At 41.0% G+C, this 22,465-nt stretch overlaps 1 protein-coding gene across 1 annotated transcript in view; it reads right to left on the bottom strand.

Moving 5' to 3' along the window:
* The window catches only part of LOC143216929 (uncharacterized), a 76,034-nt gene that overhangs the window by 2,666 nt on the left and 50,903 nt on the right, over positions 1 to 22,465 (bottom strand). The window contains exons 7-10 of the mRNA XM_076440512.1: positions 14,709 to 14,785; positions 6,814 to 6,975; positions 3,662 to 3,821; positions 554 to 2,675 (exon numbers count right to left, since the gene is read on the bottom strand). The gene's annotated coding sequence lies outside the window, so the exon portion shown is untranslated. The remainder of the gene's footprint in view (positions 1 to 553; positions 2,676 to 3,661; positions 3,822 to 6,813; positions 6,976 to 14,708; positions 14,786 to 22,465) is intronic.

The following is a 22,465-nucleotide window of genomic DNA, read 5'->3' as shown; positions in this document are numbered from 1 at the left end:
GATCCCGAAGTTCCATCAGCGGAGTTCGAAGTCGGTAATCGGTTATCCGGAATGAAAGTCGGAGAGTCCCAGAAGGTTTCCTTGTATCGCGTCCCAGGAATCCGGAGGAACCAACTAGATGTCCATTAAGATAAGTCGGGACCATGTTTAATGGCGAATCCAAGTGTTCGCTCGTGTCGCGGCGACGGGGGTTGTCGCCAACACGGAATAACATAGAGAAGGGGGACGGCAACGGTGACAAAGAATCGAGAAAACAGGGGTGGCTCGTTTCGTTCGGTTTGGTTTATAGCGTTTTCGCGACGTTCCCGAAATTTGATACCCAGCCTGGATAGGCTTTGAAAAATGCTCCGAAAGTGATTCAAGATAAAAGCTGTTCATTCCGCTGGAATAACATCCGACGAAATGTAAAACCGGCTTTTCGTTTTTGTTTATCTCTTTAACCCCTTGCCTTCGGAGCTATTTTAACTGGGAAATTAAACGTTTCTTTAGACCTAGAATAATCCCATTCGATATGATTTCTTTCTGTTGTTTCTATATGTTTAATTCTTCTCACTTTTCCTTGGATTATTCACCGGCGACTACGACACGTTTCCTTTTCCTAGTTTGTTTACAGTCGTATCGACTTCATAGGTTAGTAGTAGACTGCTGAATAATTCTTATTTCCAATGGTAGTAGTCTTTATACATAGATCTGAAATAATAAAAATCGTATTAAACTCCGTGGAATTTTATATTCTAGCATTTTTAAAAATTTCCAGAAGCCATAAATGCACCCAAGTAGCACCGTACGTCCATAGAACATACTACGTACATTCTAGGACTTAAATTTTGGACGTTCTACATAGGAATGTTCGTTTCTTAGGTTTTACGAATGTCCTTAGGACGTGAATTTTGGACGTTCTAGGAATGTCCACTCCCTGGACGTTCTCCGAATGTCCCGAATGTCCGAAACTGACGTTCTGTGGACGTACATAGGATATCGCTGTGCCAGTTGGGCATAAAGATTTCATTAAATAGTGTTTAGCCATGTATCATAGATTTCTCAAAATTATGCAATAATCACCGGTGGGTAATGTGTTAGCACAAAATAATCGATTACTGTCCATCTCTGCTCGGACATTCCAAACAAACATAGTCAAAAAGAGGAGAAGAATACGTTAACGACAGGTTGACACAGGGCGTCTTTAATTCCGACCACGAGTGAATATCTGTCAGGCGAGCGTGCAGTGTGCAGCGTACCGAAGAAGCGATGCTTCTTCGCCCGTTTTGCCGGTCCGTCGTCAACGGGGCGCGACACGCGGTAATTGTTTAGCGAGTAATCGGCCGAAACAAGCGGACGTTCGTATAAATGGAATTTCCGCGAGGACGTCGAGGGTTGGACGAGGACGGGCGGGTGGCGAATGGGTCGGAGGGTGGGATGGGATGAAAGCGGGAGGGTTAGCAAAACGGAAATTCAGCAAGCGAACACGTGTACACACGCGCGGCTCGAAATTGTTAGGAAGAGGATCGAAGATGTTTACTAGATTCGACTGCGGTCTACGGTGAATCAGGCCGCGAATTGGAATTCCCCACCTAATAAATCACCGTTGTATATCTCTGCGCGGTGCGGGACGCGTGCACTGGCGGATCGCCATTCCCTCGACTGGCATCTATTCCACGGAATAGCGTCAGCTCCATCGTTCGCGCGCGGCGCGGGGCACTATGGTCTCGGTAGGAAAACGAACATTGTTTCCGTGCGGCCATAGAACCGATTACGCCCGAACGATGAAGTGGATAACAAAACGCGTGCGGGAGACAGCTGCCGGGGGATCTAAAACCGGTGCGAATCGATCCGGGAGACCCGATCGAAACCGACTCGAACCCGACGCGAGTTCTAGCACGATGGTTATCGATCTTCCGTCGTTTATTCGCTCAGAATCTCATTGATAAATACCCACTGATTGAACGGCTCGCTTGCTACGATGGCGCCAAGGTTAAGCCCGCCCTTGTTTCTTTCATTCGCGGAATCCCGACTACGGAAGTTAGATCAACCCTCCTCCTTTCTTTTCGAACGATACATTCCCCGGCCCGGGCCGACACAGGCGATAAGAAAATCGGAACTCGTTCAACTCGCGGAACGACCGCGTCTACGAGAGTTGCGTTCGAGTTCGAGGTTTAATATCGCTGAGAGCAGCGCCGTGCTCGTTGACAAAAAGGGCAGGGAGTTTTTATTAAAACTCGCGCCGTTCGTTCTCCCCTCCTCTGGCCGCGGCGCCCAGTCGCGCATTGATTTTCAATGTAATTTTGCAAATTTATGGGCCATTTGCATCGGTCCGGACGCGCCGATACCATCGTGCTTAATAATTTTTTGCCCCCGCTCGCCGCGGTGTTTCTTTCTCGTTCTCGTTCACCCCATCCCACTCGGCCTTTTTCTTTATTTCGTTCTCCGTTTGATGAAACGGTGGGCAATCTTCCTGCGAGCTTCGTCGTTAATGCTCCAATCTGATGAAACGATTCGTTGCCAATACACCGTGGTTATTGATGTTTAATCCTTTTCGCTTTTCCTCGGATCATCCACCGGCGACTCCGACACGGTTTCTTTTAGTAGTTTGTTTACTGTCGCATCAACTTCGTAGATTATTAGTAGACTGCTGAATGAATTCTTATTTCCAGTGGAAGTAGCCTTCATACACAGACCTGAAATAAGTAAAAATCGTATTAAATTCTGTGTAATTTTGTATTCTAGCAATTTAAAAAATTTTCAAAAGCCATAAGAGCATAGAGATCCACAGTCTAGTTACTACAGTGAATCAAAATAATATTGGCACACTATTAAAAGGATGATAACTTTTTAAATATTGTTTTCAGAACTTAGTATTAGGTTGGAAAGAAAGTTCTTGCGATTTTTAACTATTAAATTCAAATGCAAAACCGTGAGAACTTTCTTTCCGACCTAATACAATTAGTTTACTACATGTAGTGCAGAAAATATATTGAGAAAATTGGAATTAGTTGGAACTGCAGAGAAAATACAATCCAAATGACATTGAGCTCCGAAGATGAAGGTCCAACTTAAATTTCGTTTGTAACGAGTTGTTTGTTATTTGCATTCTCCAATAATCGTTTTGTCTTATAATTTTTTGAAATTGTAAATAATAAAATAAAAGAGGACAGAGTTTTCTATTTATTTTGCTGCAAAATTAGTTGACGAGGGGCTCAATGAGCCAAACATAATCGTTCGAATAATTTAGTGATATCATCAACATCGTGCAAATCATTAATATTCGACTGAAATATCCGTATATTTCTATAAACAATTATAAAACAACCTCGCTCTTATATTATCGATAAAGGACTCATTAACCTTAGTATTAAACCGGCTTAATTGCCGCCACCAATTGAATAGCTACCGGCCCTCGTTCCAAGAGAACAAAATAATAATCCCGAAATCGAATTTGACCTAATTTTCAGAAACAAACCAATACAGCTCACAGCAACTGAACAACTTGTTTCGCCTGAATATCGACAAAGGCTTCTACGGTTTCTATAGTTTAAAAAAATCTTCGACAAAAAGTGTTCTACTTTCTATGATTCCCCGGTAATCGACAAAGTTCTGCAGCTAAAGCCTGTATCGAAGGATTCTCCAAATAGCAAGAGTTCACAATATAGTACGTCCTTTATACCTCATCAGCGATACAGCCTGACCTTCTTTCAACGTTAGCCAGACGTTCTTACTGCTAACGAGGTTTCACCTTTAGGAGTTCCTGCCTTTTTTGCTTCATGTTTCTGTGGAAGTTGATTAAAAAGTGATCTCGTACAATTTACGAACTGTACACCTCGGATCTGCAACAAGAAAAGCAATGCTGAGGTAAGTCGAAGGAATAGCAGGAATATTTTTTATCTGGTCGTTTATGAAACAGTGCACCACAAAATTATTGTAAAAAATAATACTCATGGTTCGAAATAAACAGGTGCCTTGCGTTTTTAAAAAAAAATTCTGTTCGAACTTTTTAAAATCAATACCTGTTCCTGTGGAATTTTTACGAAGAGAATTGTTCACTTTCCGGAACTTCTCCTAAAAGTATTCTCGTGGACCAGATTCTGCATATTAAAAGTTCCATGGAAACAAATTTTGTTGCAAACATTTATTAAAGGAAGTTCCTACAAAATAAATAAAACACCCAATTGTTATATGCTAGATTTCTTTGACAATATTAATGTAATATTATTTAGAAATATTATATTTTTTTATTGAAAATATATTGAAAAAAATAGGTCAATTTCATTTCACAAGCAAGACATTTTCTGGATTTGTAGGACTCGACTTTGCCTGTACATTTTTATTAGTTTGGGCCAGAGTTAGGCATTAATCAATTAAAATTCTAACCGAGATTGATTGATTAATGCGTACGATTAAGAAGGGTAATCATTGGAAAATTGATTGATTCAATCGATTGATGAAGTGAATCGTCAATCGTTGATTAAAGAAAGAAATCATCGAAAAATCGGAGACTGATTTAATTAACTGATGAAATTAATCGCCACACGGTCTATCCATAAATGGATGCATATTTGATTCCGTATATCATTTCGAAATTTCACCATTTGTTCATTAATCAATTATCCGGTTGACGATTACAATAGAAAAGAATGTAATCGTTAACCGCAATTAACGACTAAAGTGGGAGTTTAATTGTCAATTACGATTAACGATTCAAGTAGAAATTTATTCGTCAATGGTTGATTAAATTTTTGCCCAACTCTGGAATGGGGTGCGTTTACACCCCTATATATGCAGAGTGAGGGGATAAAAAACGTTCGAATACTTTTCGCCAGTAGAACAATATGGAACATGCAAATTTCGAAAGAAACTTTTGGGACAATCTGGCACTTTTTACGCGGAGGAGATAAAATTTTCGGGAGCGTCGACCGTGCCCGGATTTCTTAGAAAAATAAAATCCAGCGGGCGACGAGGACGCGCGGATCGATGCGAGCCCTGATGCAGGAACAATCTGGCAGCCGTTTGAAACGCCAGTGGTATCGTTCGTCATCGATCAGACGTCGTCGGTGCTGTCGATCCGGGCGGAGCGCGCGACTCTTCTCGTCGACGGATCGAGGCATCGTCGGCTGCGCGATATTTTGCGTTTCGCCGCGCACGACTGGAGAGCGTGGTTACGCGCGCGCGTGTGTATGTGTGCGAGAGCGCGTACACGGAATGATCTATCGCGACAGGCCGAATATTGCGCTTGGTATTATCCAGACACGACAGGCTCATTTGTGCCGAGTGGCTCCGTATTGCGCCACTCGATCTTGGGATCGGTACGCATGGACACTAATGGGCCGAAGGATCTCATGGTCCCTGACACGTACTCATTGGCGGGGTTGGCTAGAGACAGAGAGCCCGAGGGGGCTGCAGAGAGGGGGCTGCAGAGAGGGGGTAGCATCGACAAGGTCGGACCGAACCGCTCCGGTTGTCAGTTATACGGACGGACGCGGAAACATTTGCATAATTGCCGGTTACTCGCGACATTTGCGAAAACCCGTCACATTTTTCCCTCCACGAACTCGCTGAATGTAGAACAACCGGATATACGGGGACCTTGAATTATCGGAAAATATGACCTAGAGAAAAGAAACTTCTCCGTGACAATATTCGCCCCCGTTGAACCAAACATTTTCTGAATGAAAGATTTCCTCGTATTACTAATCACGACGGAGATATTAGGTTGTAAAGAAAGATATGCCGGATATGTTTGTAAAGTGTTATAACTCACGGAGAAAACAATTTTATTAAAACTTCATTGAAATTGTTTTAATAAAAACAATTATATCTCGCATAAAAAACAATTATATCAAAATTGTTTCAATAAAAACAATAATAAGAAAATTAACTTTATAGAAGATTTAATATTGCTTAATAGTAACATTAAATTATTATGAGAATTGATTTTAATATTATCGAGAGGAATGGTATTAAAATTAAACTAAGAATTTGCTATTAATTAAAAATATACAGCTGCGCATTCTTCGACACTTTTATCGGCCTTGTTTGAACTCGTAGAAAAAAATAATGCGAAAATCGCGTTTTGACATCCTGAAATAAAAGCCAAATAATTTAATAAAAACTGAAAAGTAAATATCAAAAGCATTACTAATTAAATAGAACGTAAAACGAGCTTTAAAATGAGTTAAATATTTATTGGTGCAAAATTGCAATTAAAACAAAGGAAAAAAATTCTGCATTTCTTTCATTACAACCTAATATTTTCGGAGGCAGTCCCAGGTGCCTCACCCTGGTAGAGTATGGTAACCATGAACATGGTCTTCGTACGTTTAGTTACGCATTTTGAAGAATAACTCCTTCGAAGGTTATTTGAAATATTTCTTTTTTATTCGTCAATTTCGTCTTATATTGTCGTGGAGAACCACCCCTTAAATTTTCTTCCATTTGTAGTCGAACACCCTGTATACGGGCGCCGACACTCGAAACGTACTTTCTCCCGTTTCAATGAAATTATTCTACACGTGGATTTGGACGGTGTATAGATGAAATTCATTGAAACCTTTAAAACCTCTCACGAGTCAGCTCAACTCCGGCATAATTCGATACTTTTATTCGATTCACTTTCATAGGCTGCTGCAGCTGAAAGGAGATTTTCGATACGAGATTCATATTACGTTCTGAAATTAAAGGAAATTCGGCAATTGGGGGAAAACGTTTGCAAACATAGCAGTAGTTGGTAATAAATTGCATAGAATATTGCCTTTCTGAATAGTTCAATGCGGCAAACATGATGGCAATGTAAAATTGTTTGGTTGTATAGTTTAGCATTACCTATTGGTGCAACGAAATCAGGTAGAAAGTATTCCACTGGAAAGGGTGTAACCATGGTGAGCCAAGTTGAATTTGCAATAGGCCATTCCACGTCTTGTCCAAAGAAAATACTCGATCAATCAGGTTTTCACATAATTTCTCTTGTCCTCTTAATTGAAAATTCTAAAAAAGAAATCAGGCATGTGTGTTATTAGAATGCACATCTATGAATTTTTTCAGAATTTTTAGCTTCAAAAGCAAATTTCAAAACATAAACAAAATTTCAAGTGCCGATTTGTAAAACTTATGAAATAATAAGTTTATATTTTTACAGTTTTAGCATCTCGTTATGTGGTTGTTAACATATAATTTTTACAGATTTTTCAAATTGGGGGCACGTTGTTCAAAAAATCAAAAACTGGTAATTGTGAGTTATATTGTCGGGTGTATTGATTGTCAGGTGTATTGATCGTCAGGTGTATTGATCGCGTCAAGTATATTGTTTGTGTCAGGTATATTATCAGGAGTATTAATTGTCGGGTGTATTGTCAGGAGTATTGTCAGGAGTATTGATTATCAGGTGTATTGTCAGGAGTACTGATTGTCAGGTGTATTTCCAGTTGTATTGTCAGGTGTATTGCCAGTTGTATTGCCAGTTGTATTGCCACTTGTATTGTCAGGAGTATTATCAGGTGTATTGATTGTGTGTCAGACGTATTGTCAGGTGCATTATGAGGTGCATTGTCAAGTGAATTATCAGGTGCATCGTGAGGTATATTCGTACTAAAAAAATTCACCCAGTTAGAAGGTAAACCGGAAGCAAAATAGCGTCGAGCTCCCGGTTCCAATTTCGTTAAAACCAAGCTGTCGCTGGTATCCCCTATGTTCGTCGTATCGAAAGTTATAGATTTTCGGGCCCGGCGAAACAGCGAGAGAACGAGAGGAGTAACCGGTCGTAAAAGCTTCGTAAATGAACTCCCACTGAAGATTGTATCGTATCGGTGGGATTCTGAGCCGAAGAGAAGCAGGAGAAGTGGGGTACACGAGCCCTTACCTAGGATACATCGGATCTCGAGTAGAGTGCGCTTTAAGTAACGCTCGGTCCGTGCCGTTCCGTCCTCGTGAGGAGATCCGCGAGTCGCGAGCCGCCGTGTGCTACGCCTTCCCCTGGAACGCGATTCTTTCGCCGTTTACGACTTAGGTATCCGACGCACGTACCATGTACGTGACACGTACACCAACCCTCTACCATCGACCAACCCCTTTCTCACCCCCCCCCCCCGACCACAGCCATATTCTACGATTTTTCCCTGGCGTTGTCCCCGGTACGGCGCCCCGCACCCCCTGCCATCCACCGAATCCGTGGGTTCCAACGTGCACGAGTCATTTGCTACGTTCGACGGAATACGAGCGAGCGAGCGATGGGCGAGCACGACGACATCCCATCGGCCAGCCGGTGCGTGAAAAATCGCGCTCCCTTTATACAACTACGCAGATTTCTTCCGCCATTCTGTCATCCTGCTACGACATCACGGCGACGTGCAGCGAACCTTCGTCGCTTGCCGATCACGCTCGTTCTACAACCACCTATTTGTTCATTTTTATTTAGTAGATAGGGTGAACTGTGTACAACGATTAACGCCCTGAGCCAAAATCGTAGTAAAAATCTTTTTATCTTTTTAACCGATTTCGAAAAGGGAGGAGGTTGCTCAATTTTCGATCTGTATGTGTCTTTTTTTCGCTTTTTTTCTGTGTATGTTCACCGATTACGCCGAGATGGATGGACCAATCGGAACGAAACCTTTTGCATCTTGTGGAGTATGTCCCCGAGGTGGTCCCGTGAAAACGAATGCTGCATTTTTGCGGTTTTTATTGCAAATAACCAATAAGACCGAAAAACCATCCGACGGTGTTCTACAAATTCTGCTCGTTCCACTAAAAAGTGTGAAATGAAAGAATTTTATAAAAAAGAATTAAACCGACATCGGAAAAATGCACTAAAAAGTATAAAATAATTTTTCCATTTAATTGATGTGAATACACACGAACTTAAATACAATACAATCTTGTCGGAGGCGGCGCAAAATTGAAAATCTTCCAAATGACAGATGTTTCTGATTATGATTTCATTGGAATATGGTGAACTTGGAAATCTGTAGGTGGGAAGAGAAGATACATTAATATGTGAAAGCACGTAGAAGAACTCAAGGATTTTCGTAATTTCCAGTGTCGAAAATTTTCAATTTTGCGCCGCCTCCTAAAAGATTGTATTGCATTTAAGTTCGTGTGTATTCACATAAATTAAATGGAAATTATTTCATACTTTTCAGTGCTTTCCTTTAGTGCGTTTTTTCGAAGTCGGTTTAATTTTTTTTTTTTCAATGTTTAAACGAGCTTAACTTTCTATTATGTTAAGCTAATAGAGATTTTTCAGCAAAATCAAACAGTTTTACGATTCGTAAATCTTTTATTATAAAATATAGTCAGTGGATAACAATCGTAAGACAAATAGTACAGTCATTGGCACATTTACTAACAGTCATATGTGGAACTCTGTTATGAAAACTTACAGCGTTGCTTTGAAATATAAATAAGAGGCAATAAAAAATGATTTTCTACATCAGGAATTCTTAACACTTTACCTACCGGAAGCCTATTAATTGGATTTTCAATAATTGTGCTGTACCAGAGGGAAGCATAGAAATTTTCTTTTACATTGCAATCTTAAATGAAACTATTAGATGACGTTATTGAGGGTGACTTGATAGTTCACATTGAAAATTGCTGTTACCATTGAAGGTTCCATTAAAAAGTGTTTAGCCTTGTACCATAGATTTTTCAAAATTATGCAATAATCACAGTCGGTAATGTGTTAATATTTGTCGTTTAAATCAAAAGTGCCAATAACTACTGTAGTGTCAGCAATAGTACAGTTTACCCTAACATACATCAAATTTATTGTACAGTGTGTATGGCAATTATACAGGGTGTATGGCAATTATACAGGGTGTATGGCAATTGTACAGTTTGTATGGCAATTGTACAGTGTGTATGGCAATTATACAGGATGTATGGCAATTATACAGGGTGTATGGCAATTATACAGGGTGTATGGCAATTATACAGTGTGTATGGCAATTATACAGGGTGTATGTCAATTATACAGGGTGTATGTCAATTATACAGGGTGTATGGCAATTATACAGGGTGTATGGCAATTATACAGGGTATCCACCTGGATAACTTCTACATTTTTTGAGATAGGAAGAAATGCTTCAGACAAAAATTGTATGGTCAACTTAGTTTTTTCTATTTGGATCCATATATTTTTCCACTCCAACGAGCGTAGCCCTTCTCGAGACAATTTCAACGATATAATCATTCAAAGTCAGAAACGTAAAAAAGGATGAAAAATTCAAATTCACTTTAGATGCTTACGTAATGGGATATTCTCAGCTTTATTAATGAAATCACTCAAGTTCGAGTATTTTCGTTCTTTTTCATATTACTATCTTGATTACCAACCGAGAAAAGAAATGATAAAGTTAAGGGTGATTACCCGCATATTATCCTTAAATGAGGGGTTGAAAATTTGGTGGGATTATCCAAAAGTTTAACCTAAAACATTGTTCCATTTAAAAGAAAATTTTGAATTTCGCGTTTCAAAACAAGTTGTTAAAATTAAAATTTTTCGATGTATCACGTTCGTCGGTATCTTCCCTTCTAGGAGTTTGAAGTGTACTAATCTGTTAGGGCACTCCCTATGATATCATACGCTTTGATTTGTTCCTATCCTTTGCTGCACATTCTGATTAATCTCAAACAAATTGGTATCCAAGATATGCCACGCTTCCTGTAATTTATTCGTATTTATTAGTCCCATCATCTCGACGAGTGGCTCTTCGAGGTAATAGCTAGCACATCACGCGCAACTGCGGTTAAAGCATGACCGATTGAAAGATCAGGCAAAGTCCGTACACATCGAATGCCTTGAATCGGGGTAATGCGTGTTCATGCGCCGACCAGGACTGACAACAGCACGAATACCGTTTCCCTGTTAACGTTGCTCGCTATTAATGGCGCCGCGTGATACGTTCCAGCGATCGGTTTAGTGATAAAGTTCTTGTCCCGCGGATCATGCGTGCGCGATCGCGCTGGGGTAGTGAATACTTTGAACGCAATAAATCAATCATTGTACAATACAATTTCTACATAAAAATATCGTTTGTCCTTGTTTGATTGAATATTCTTATAATTATACTGGATGTCTCTTTCTTTTGCATAGTAGTGTATGTTGTCAAGGTTACCATTCTGAACAACATCTTCCTTCATGTTTTTGCTGGTCGGCTTTAGTTTACGAGATATTCGTACAAACTTCTAATTATTAAAATTCTAATATTATGATATAGATTCTAATATTTATATTGATCCTAATATTATTAAAAATCAAAAAATTAGAATATACCAATCACTTTCCCCCGGCCAACAACGACATATCGTCGTTCAACGCCAAACTGGTCAACTCTAATGTGAAGAGGCTAAAGCCAACGAGTCACCCTAAACCATCATTCTCCACAAGCCCGGAATAATTCAAGATCGCCCCCACCACGAATCATCCCGCACACAAGACGCCTAGACACGGCATCAGCGTTCCCGAAATTGTCAGAAGGTTAACCGCGCTGCGAGCCGCGGCCACTCCGCAACTGAACAATAATTGTTAGGGGTGGCGTGTATCCGAAAATTCATGATACCCGGGATCAACAGCTTCCGGAAGTTGTTTGTACAATAAATAAAACATGGGAAAACGTGTCGATGTGCCCCACACCCTCTCTGATTTCAATAATCCTGAAAGATATTGTGAAGGTCATCGTTCTGAACAACTTTTAAATCCATGCAATCGATGCGCCACCCCCTCTCATCATTCGACTGCGGATCTTTATACATTCATGAAGAAATTGATTGGACGAAATATAAAACAGAAGAGATTCAAAGAATTCAAGAATGTTGTAATGTTGCTTTTGAACGAGCAAAGTCGTTAAGGGATGAAATCAATTTGTATGTTATTCCTGCTTCTCACAATCAATGTAAAATATATTTATTCTGCATAAAGATCAGCAGTCATCTTTTTAAACGACTTTTAAATCCATGCAGTCGATGTGCCACCCCCTCACCTATTTCAATGATCCCCAAAGACATTGTCAAAAAGTCATCATTGGACTGTGGATCTTTATGAAGGAATTGATTGGACGAAATGTAAGACAGTAGAAGATTCAAAGAATTCAAGAATGTTGTAATTTTACTTTTCAACGAGCAAAATCGTTAAGGGATGAAATCAATTTGTATGTTATTCCTGCTTCTCACAATCAATGTAAAATATATTTATTTTGCATAAAGATTCGCAGTCATCTTTCTAAACGACTTCTAAATCCATGCAGTAGATGTACCACCCCCTCTCCTATTTCAATGATCCCCAAAGACATTGTCAAAGTCATCAATAGACTGCGGATCTTTATGAAGGAATTGATTGGACGAAATATAAAACAATAGAAGATTCAAAGAATTCAAGAATATGTTGTGATTTTGCTTTCAAACGAGCAAAGTCGTTAAGGGATGAAATCAATTTGTATGTTATTCCTGCTTCTCACAATCAATGAAAAATATATTTATTCTGCATAAAGATCAGCAGTCATCTTTTTAAACGACTTTTAACTCCATGCAATCGATGCGCTACCTCCTCCCAGATTTCAATCCCCTTGAAATACGTTCTCAAGGCCACCACTCGGAACAACACTTCCCTTTAAAATTCCCTCTTAAATCAGCGTTTCGACTTCGATTTCGTGTACCCGAGTATCACGAATATTCGGATCCCGACCCGACCCAATCCGAGTCGTCAAAAGCCGAGGCTCAGGTAACCGAGGTTTTCGGGCCCACCCCAACCATGTGTACACCGAACGAAAGCAACAACCACGGTGTATCGCGTCGTGTGAATTATTCTTCGCCCGTAAATAATATTAATCGCGTAGCCTAGGTGACAACGCAACTCCGTAATAGCTCCATTATGGGCGAAACATCGCAGTAATTGGGCTGAACGATATCGGGTACACGGACTTTTGGCATGCGGTGAAGCATAGCCGGTTCGGTAATCCGGTAGGCCTATGACCCCAGCGGTGCGGTTTGCTACGGAGCGTTCTGGGTATCTCAACCAGCGGATAGTGGAAGCGTCTATACGTCATTTCGCGGCTGGCTCGAAACCCCAAGAGCATCGCATCGGATCGCGTCCCGTTCCATGCCGGTCCGTTTCGTCCTATTCCGTGCCGTTCCGTACCGTTCCGTCGTTGCTGGCTGTTTCGCGTGTATTAACGACGCCGGGCCGGCAAGGAGCGATACGGCGTAAGCCGTAAAATATTGAAATGGGATTTTTCCGTCCTCCGGGAGCCCGGGCCGAGCTGAGACCGGGTCGGGCCGAGTCGGGCCGAGCGACGCCGGAGCTGCACACGCTCGAAATGGGAATATAATGCGATCGAATGAACCCCGAAGGTGGTCGGTCGACCGTCGACGTCGTCGTCGAATCAAGAAAATTTGCTATTCGGGGCCCTTATCGCGGTGGACCGTGACCATTACGGCAAACACGGCAATCCGCACGGCACGTCGACGGACACGGTCCAGTAATTCGTAGTCGGAACGGCGCGCCATCGATTCGCCTCCGATTCCGTAACTTTGATCCCCGGGTCTCGGTCGAATGTAACGGATATTGAAATTACGGGAAATATATATTTGCCGTTTGCGGTACTGATAATATTGACGAAGCAATCGGTACAAGGAACTCGTGAAACCTGAAACGCATCCATATTCAAATTTACCCGGAGCCAGTCGATCAAGTTTACCCATCGGTTAAACAAACTATCCGATCGGAAAGAGGAACACAAACGGAGAGGAGCGGGAGCGGAGCGATGCGGCGGCGGGCGGCGCGGCGTGACCGTGTTGATAGCTGAAAAACGACGACGTTACATAAAATACGATATCCGACATCTTCCCCCCGCAGATAGCCGAGCGATTCCATTTCTTTTGCCCGCTCGGGCTGAACACGAACACGAGAACCCGGACCCGGCGAGTCGGTATTTTTCGCGCCATTATCAAGGCTTACCGAGATCTTTGGCTCGGTTTATCGGCGCCGAACATCGGGGCGTTATCCGGATGAACCACGTAACTCCTCCGCTCCGATTATTTTCCTTAGATTAGCAAAACCGTCTAAACTTCTACCTCGCCCAGACCACTTTCAAAGGAAGACGAGAATTTCATTCCGACTGCTTGCTTGCTTGGTTGCTTGCTTGCTTCCTCTGATCGAGGAATGGTGGAAATCTCCACGCCACCCTGGACTTTGGATATTGCATAATGAGGGGCTTATTACCGGTGGGATCATCCAATCAAAGAGTTTGGAATCTCCTGATTTTCTATCTGGCTTCTTTGTGTTCTGAGAACATTATTTGATGGGAGATATTTTTGTCGGACTCTGGATATTGCGTAGTGCCTCGCGTCCATAGTGATCGTTTACAAAATTTGTAGTTAAATTATATATTTATATTGTACAGTCACTGACAATTTAAAGTGGACACCCTTAAAAATCGCATAACTTTTTAGAAATTGGACCAAAGGACGTGAATTTTTTGAAGATGTTAGACCGGCTAGTTCGCTAGAGAATGCGTAAACAAAAATTTAATACGATTGCAATTGGTAGGAATTATACAAAATTTTTAAAAATGATGTTTTGTCAACTTTTTTATCTGGGCCTGTAACGATAATTTAAAAAATTCGTTTTATAGATTTCGGCAACTTATATGGATACTGAAAATTTCATCGAAATCGGTCTACATTGCAATGAGTTACATTCGCATTATGGAAGACCTATTAATACTTACAAAGTTTCAGCTCGATTGGGAAACATCGGTGAAAAAAATGTTGTATCGGATGTACAGTTCCGAACTGGTCCAATCACCTAGAACAAAAACGCTGGAGATCACTTTATGCTTGTGAATTGGTATTCACTATGGTTATAATATCAATGGGCAACGTAGAAATAAAAATTGACAAACTGGTAATCTCTGAAACGCGAGATTAAATTTTTACTGAAAACAATCCGATGGTATGAACACCGATAAAATAGTAATTTAATAATCAAATTTGTAAAATCAAATTTGAATCAGATTCTGCATCAATTACGTGGAAAACGGGAGCCAAATGCTTCCTTTCTGACATGATATTAATATACATATACCTTCAGAATGATATATTGATACTTTTCAATTATACAATTAATTATGCAATTTTCAATTTTTGTAGATTAAAACCGTTTATAGGCCAAAAGGTTGCTAGACTTCATGTCTTCATTTCTGAGAAGAAATTTGAATTATATTGCAAAACGTCGTCTCTCGAAATTATTAATTATAGTTTCTTCTATTATAAGTTTAATTATAGTTTCTTAATTTTAATATATAGACCAAAGGGTCACTGGTAATATTTCCTGAGAAGAAATTCGAATTATATTGCAAAACGTCGTCTCTTGAAATAATTAATTACAGCTTCTTAATTTTAATATACAGGCCAAAAGATTACTGACTTCACGTAATATTTTCTGAAGAAAAATTCCAATTATATTGCAAAATGTCGTCTCTTGAAAAACGCGTTTATCATGCGATTACGATGAAAACCACGGTGGTTTTTTTAGTTATACTTAGTCAGCTATGTCAGTGGCCTAACGTAGGCTTTCCTCAATTTAAAAAAGCTCATGTTCAGCCGTTATTTGTTGTCTCCGAGCAGATCTCCCCTTTTTGAGATCGTCTGAAGCCTGTTTGTTGGAAGACTGGGTGCGCTCGGTATCTCTGCTGTCAACGAATGTTTTTGTGCTCAGCTCGTTTTTCACTCCCATAATGTTCACGATTCGCGGTATACCTTTTAAACCCTCATTAAACATAGACAGGAATAAAAAAATTCACAATCTGCAGCGTAGTTTTTCCGTTGGATATCTTTTGCAGGAAACGTTGAAATTGATGAATGTAATTTTCATCGTTACGTTTCAATAAGTTAAACAGTACGCTTCAACGAGGCATAAGTTATTAGCATAAAAATGAGTGAGTGTGATTCACAACGGTAGCAACATTAAGTTAAGTTTTCTGCGAAGGTCAACTCTGATTTTTTTAAATAGAACCATACGTATTAACCATCTATATGTCGAAAAATGATTAATTTAAGAGTTACTTTAATTTGAATATTGCAAAGAAAAGCTCGGATAAAGAATAATGTTCATCTCTTGAAATCACTTAATCTCCATCGAAACATTTCTCGCTGTGAATACTAATAATGAAGTGAATCTCTAATTAATAATTTTGTAAAATTTATTTTTATATTCCTAGTGCAACAGCTATTCATTTAGTTTAATTTCCACAAATTGAGAGCTCAAACGACGATATGTCGCTGTTTCACAGTTTCAGAGCTCCATAATATCAGTTAACCGTCTACTATTGAAATTCCCCAACTTTGTCAAACTGGAATGACAAAGTAGAGCAGAACGGGCTGTTTCTTGATTAAGGGAAACGTCAATCGATTTCGATTAAAAATGCAGCCATAGTGACGGGTAAACTTTACTTTACCGGACTCAAAATTTGTGCCTTTCTCTTATAAATTATGATGTATTTGGTATGTAATCCAGTAGATTTGTACGCGGGGCGGCTGCAGATCGAAGATTTGATTCTGTAGGATCAATGGTTCAGGAGTTATGGTCGCTGAAAGTTGAGCAATCTGCAGTGTTTTTGACAGAGAAGTGCGCCGCCATATTGGTTTGTAGTGACGACCGTGAGCCGCTTACCTCGCCGCCCCCCGGACCTAATCACGAACCAACTACCACCTAGCGGCTCTGCTCGGTAACCGGCGCCCTTACCTGTCAAAAACACTGAAAGATGCTCAACTTTAAGCGACCATAACTCCTCAACCATTGATCCTACAGGATCGAAACTTCGATCTGCAGGGACCCTGAGTACAAATCTACTGGATTACATACAAAATACATCATAATTTGTAGGAGAAAGGCACAAATTTTGAGTCCGGTAAAGTAAAGAGCAGCCAAAGTGACTCCTCTAGGTAGGACCCCTACCAATACCTGGTTTGATTACTATTTATTTATAAGTCGCTACAACTTCATGTAACAAAATTTAGTATTATAACACCTTCCATGACTTTTTTTATAATATACATTTTTTGGTGGCACCTCCAGAGTTACCATTCAAGCGCTAAGGGTTAAATTTCGAATACTTTCTGTGCGCCAGCCAGATTTTTTGGCTTGATACCCCCTTAACTAAAAAGAATGGTAATGGCGGCGACGATATCCTGACGGAGCGCGCCTCATCGGAGCACATCGATCCCAATGATCGTAGCGGCCGCGCACCCGTAATTCGCAATTGCGGTTGGCGGCCGCAGTCCGCGGCTTCGACGTTGGCGAATAATTCACGCGCGACCGGATCAAGTTTTATCCTAGAGGGTTGGTCAAGCCATCGCATCGCGCGACCGTGGCCGCCTCCATCCTCGGGAACGGTTTCCGGTTTTCCGTCCCGCTTTCCGCTACACACCGCTTCGCAGCACTCTGCTCCGCTCCGATCGGATCCGCTACAGAGTCGCCATATGAGGGGAATTGACTCGAATTGAGGGGAAAATCCCCTCTCTGCTAGTACCGGACTGGTCACGTGACATTGTGACACATGTATATTCTTTATCTGATCATTTATGAAACGCAAGAGGCGCATCATGTCATCATTGTAAAGAGAATTGTTAAAAAGTGGTATAGTAAATTATTGTAAAGAGAATTCTTAAAAAAGTGGTATTGTAAATTATTGTAAAGAGAGAATTCTTTAAAAAGTGGTATTGTAAATTATTGTCAAGAGAATTCTTAAAAATGTCGTATTTTAAATTATTGTAAAGAGAGAATTCTTTAAAAAGCGGTATTGTAAACAGAGAATTTTTAAAAAAGTGGTACTGTAAATTATTGTAAAGAGAGAATTCTTAAAAAAGTAAAAAATAAAATAAAATACCTATTCCTATGTAATTTTTACGAAAACAATTGTTACCTGTTCGGAATTTTTTCGCAAGTTATTCTCGTGGACCAGATTCTGTACATTAAAAGTTCCATGGAAACAAATTTTGTTGAAAACACTTACCAAAAAAGTCCCTATGAAGTAAATAGAACATCAAATTATAGCTAGATTTATTTAACAATATTACAAATTGAAAAAATGAAAATCAAAACATGATTATATTTTTATTTGAAATATTGGATGAAATAAATCAATTTCATTTCACAAAGAAGACATTTTCTAGATTTGCAGGACTTATTTTTGTAACCATTCAGTACACACTTCAATATAAACTAGTGAAGTTTTTTTTTGCAACTATCTGGTAAACTAAAATCGACCAAAAACTTTAAAGTGAAATGTTATTCAGAATGGTGATCTTTTGTCAACACCATATCACAATTCAAACTATTAAAATATAAAAAAGTACGTTGTATAAATCACAAAGTAGAATTTTGTAGAAGTTCAGAAAATAACTGGCGGTTTATAATATTGCAAAGTAATGTCAAATGTCTCGTGAAGTATTGACATTTCGATGACCTTGAGTGAATACTTTTATACGTAGTATAATAAAAGTGTTCGATTGGTTTAACAAACAAATTGGATTGCATTAAAGAAAAAAGTGCAATTGCACCTGCATCGGTGCATCGACATAAAAAATAAGGTCATAGCAAGTTAGAACGTATCATGACATACATAATTTTTCCCTCCATCATTTTTTTCTATTTTTACTTTAAAAATTGCACTAACTTGTCCCAGTTCCCAGAATCACCCTGTACAAGCCTAAGTGCACTACAAAGATGAAACTCGTCACGTGACCGGGCCGTGTCGGAAGAGCGGGGGAATAGCGTCGTAGAAGGGGAAGAATAGAGTGGGGAACGAGTCTTAATCTGGCGACTTTGCTCCGCTGTGCTCCTCTCGTCGCGGCGTACCGTAACTCGCCGGTTGGCGCTGGTTTCGCGCTTGATTCGCGTCGACGCCGAAGTAAAACGCAAAGTTATTCCGCTACCTTGCCAAATAGGCGATCTAAATGCGTTCAACCGACCAGAAGTGGTAATACGTTACCGGTTATTGCCGGCGGCAGCATCTTGCCGGGAGAGGCCGGCCTCTCGAGGAACCGTCCAAGAAAGGCGGTAACGGGGCGAGACAGACCCTGGGCTATATGATGCACCGAGGGCCAAATACGCCGTGGCACCAGGGGTGGAATCGCCACCGATTTCGGGGCCAGAACGCCCACGTCAAATTAACCGAGAGAGGATCCTCTCTCCACGGTTTGATAGCGCGAGGGGCGATCAATTCTTCCCCGGCAATGATTCTCCGAGTGGTCGAACTTTTCGCCCGGGTTTTTGGCAATCGTCTCGAATACTACGGGCCACGTTAGACCGCAAGATCGGAGCATAACCCGGCACCGATATACTCGATATGCTCGCTCAAGCATTTTTTCATAGCACTCGAAACGACCCACCACCGCACCCGGGTCAAACGTAATGGCGCTTCCATGAAAATCGCCCGGGAGAAGGGATGCGATTTTTTTTTTATTAGATTTAATGCCCGACGCGAGAAAGTAGGGCGATCCGTATTATCGGAAATAGCCGGCCCTTCCACCCCTCTGATACGAACGAGCCACCGGATCGACACACCGTTCAATCCACACCCCGTAAAATTACATCGAATGAACGACTAAAAAAAACCGATCCGACCAGCCGATTGCTCGATGGCCTTGGGGGATGAAAGTGCACGGTCGAGGGAAACGGCTAATAAGCGAGCGGGGAACGTTGCCGCAGTGTTACGAATCGTCGATCTCGTTGGACAAATGTTTCTCTAATGGGCGTCGTGGTATCTGCTAATTTCTGCCGTGACTTTCTGCCGAAGCTGTCGAATAACAGCGAAAATGTCTGGCGTTCGGTAAGTATTGGACACAAGGTTTTTCCAAGTGAAACTTCTTTGCTGAGGGGGCTACAAAGAAGAACGTGCTGTAAAAACTGCATTTGATGAATTGCTGATCACGTTTATTAGATTTCTACCAGAAAGGCATTGAGGCACTTGTATCACGATTGAAGAAGTGCATTGATTGTCGATGGAAATGATTTCAATTAATGGAATATGAATAAAGCTTCTAAAATAAAAGTTTATGTTTAAGATTCAAAACGGCCATTTCATTTGGAACAACCTGATGGTTAAGTCTGGAATAGGATGGGCAAACACCATTCCAGAAATGACATTATTAGACTGCGGATCTTTATCTCTATATGTATATAAAAATGCAGTGCTGACTCACTCACTCACCGACTAACGCCCAGGCTAAACCCTTGGACCTAGAAAGCTGAAATTTTGCACAGAGGTTTCCTTTATGATCTATACAACGGATAAGAAAGGATATTTCGAAATTCAACCTCCAAGGGGGTGAAAAGGGGTTGTAACGTTTGTATGTGAGGAATATTTTGTTCATGGTCGGATTTACTTCATATATATACTTAGTCTTAAAGCTCTTTGATATAATTAATCGAACACCTATTTCGGCATTTTAAAAAATTCAACCCCCGACGGGGTGAAAAGGGGTTGGAACGTTTGTCTGAGGAATATTTTATTTGTGGTCGGATTTGCTTGAAACTTGATCTTAATGCTCTTTGATATAATTAATCAAACACCTGTTTCGGCATTTTAAAAAATTGATCCCTTAAGGGGTGAAAAGGGGGTTTGAAATCTAAGATGGCGGCATAACATAAAATTAAAACTCTATAGGGGTGAATGGGGGGTTAAAAGGTTTTATGGAGAAACAATATCAATTTCCGAGGGCATTAAACGGTTTTCTATGCGAGCGAAGCCGCGGGCAAAAGCTAGTGCAAAATAACAATTGTCCACATAGATTGCAAGAAATAGAAACTAAATTGAATGTTATCTTTTCCCTTAATGATTTTAAAAGAGGAGAAATCGTACATTGACATCTTCAATTTCTAATATTTTTTAACAATTTTGAATTTCGTCTAGTCAATTTTGCTATAAATGCATAAAGATCCGCAGCCTAGACATTATGTACTTAACTACTAAGGGTTGATTCCTGAGGCGATTTGAAGTAACCTTTCCATTTGCTAAAATGTTCTCCGCGGGCTTTGTTGCAGAGGACATCAAGACGAATTCTACGGTATACACTAAGACCTTGTTTCATAGTTTCATAGTTTCATAAGATATTGTTTGATAAGATATTCTTTTCGTTCCTTACAATAAATAATGTCTTTTAATACGTACTCTCTTTTTCATCCCCTATTTCACCCCCAAAAATATGGTCACCGTATCGATTACCGCCGTTCAAACGTGCGTTTGAATGATAAACTGTTGCATAGTCGATTCACGACGAACAATTGCTGCATGACCTTGATGGAGCCGTGGAGCGAAAAGGTAGGTAAACGGCTAATGAGCGAAAAGGTAGGTAAACGGCTAATAAGCGAAAAGAGCAGGGTGAGCAGGGTTTCCACGAATCAGCGTGATTCCGTAGAAGGGATGATGATGTTCTCTTTCTCTCGAGGTCGCGAGCTGACACTCCATCTTTCTAAACAGGGTTCTCAACACCTCTTTCCCTGAGGCGGACGCGTTTATAGCGTGAACGTGAGGGAAAATTCGAGGCGGCTCACGGCGCAGCGGCGCGAGGTTTACGAGTGGATCGCGTCGCGAGCGGACCTATCGTTTCCAGCAAAAACGCATAAATCAGTCCGCGGCGTATCTCTCGGCGGCAGGAGTGCAGGGGCGAAACGTAGGGGATGGGAGAGAGGAGAGAACCCATGGTGTAACATAGTCGGTGAGCAGAAGAGAAAAGGGAAGTCATCGATCGGCAGCCCCTGTCTTGGTTGGCGCGATTCGACGAGGCGTGCACTCGCGCCCGTATTCATATTCATATTTCAAAACTCGCATCCACGGCCCATTGTACCGTTGAATACGCTATGCAGAATGCGTCGCCTGCTGTATAACGTTGCGGCGCTGCGACCGCCTTCTGAATTAGTAATAGTGCCCTGACAACGGGCACCCTAGCACCACCACCCCACTCGCCCCACCCTCTCGACACCCCTGCGCGACCGGCGACTCTCACCCCCTTTGCCGAAATGCCTACCGCGACAAACGCAATTTGCTCCAGATATTAATTTGGCTAATGGATTACGCGTTAAGCGTCGGGAAACGAGAACGCACCCTCTCGAACGCACGTGTTCTCCCTTCACGCAACGTTACTGTTCCTGTTCCTGTTGCGTGCCCGCTATCCTCGCCTCTCTGCAGTTGCTGCAGGTGCCGCCCGGAAACTGTCGCACGTTTTTGTCTTTCCTCGTGTAATGTGAAACGTCGGATTTCATCGTTTTTGCGATCTTATTGTTCAAATGGTTTTCCTGATTAATCCTTTCGTTACTCGGGGTGGCTATAGGTGCTTTCACGTTTTGATGTTGTGGGGATATCTCTGGGGATTTATATCTTCATCGTTTCAACTGATTTGGGGCAAATCTATTTTTCTGAAATTGTCGTTACATAAAGTTATTACATAAAATAGTTATGTCACATGGTGCATGGTCCATATATGT

The sequence above is a fragment of the Lasioglossum baleicum genome, chromosome 16 (assembly GCF_051020765.1).
Source record: "Lasioglossum baleicum chromosome 16, iyLasBale1, whole genome shotgun sequence".
In the NCBI taxonomy this organism is placed as follows: domain Eukaryota; kingdom Metazoa; phylum Arthropoda; class Insecta; order Hymenoptera; family Halictidae; genus Lasioglossum; species Lasioglossum baleicum.
This window is presented reverse-complemented; position numbering and strand designations above follow the sequence as displayed.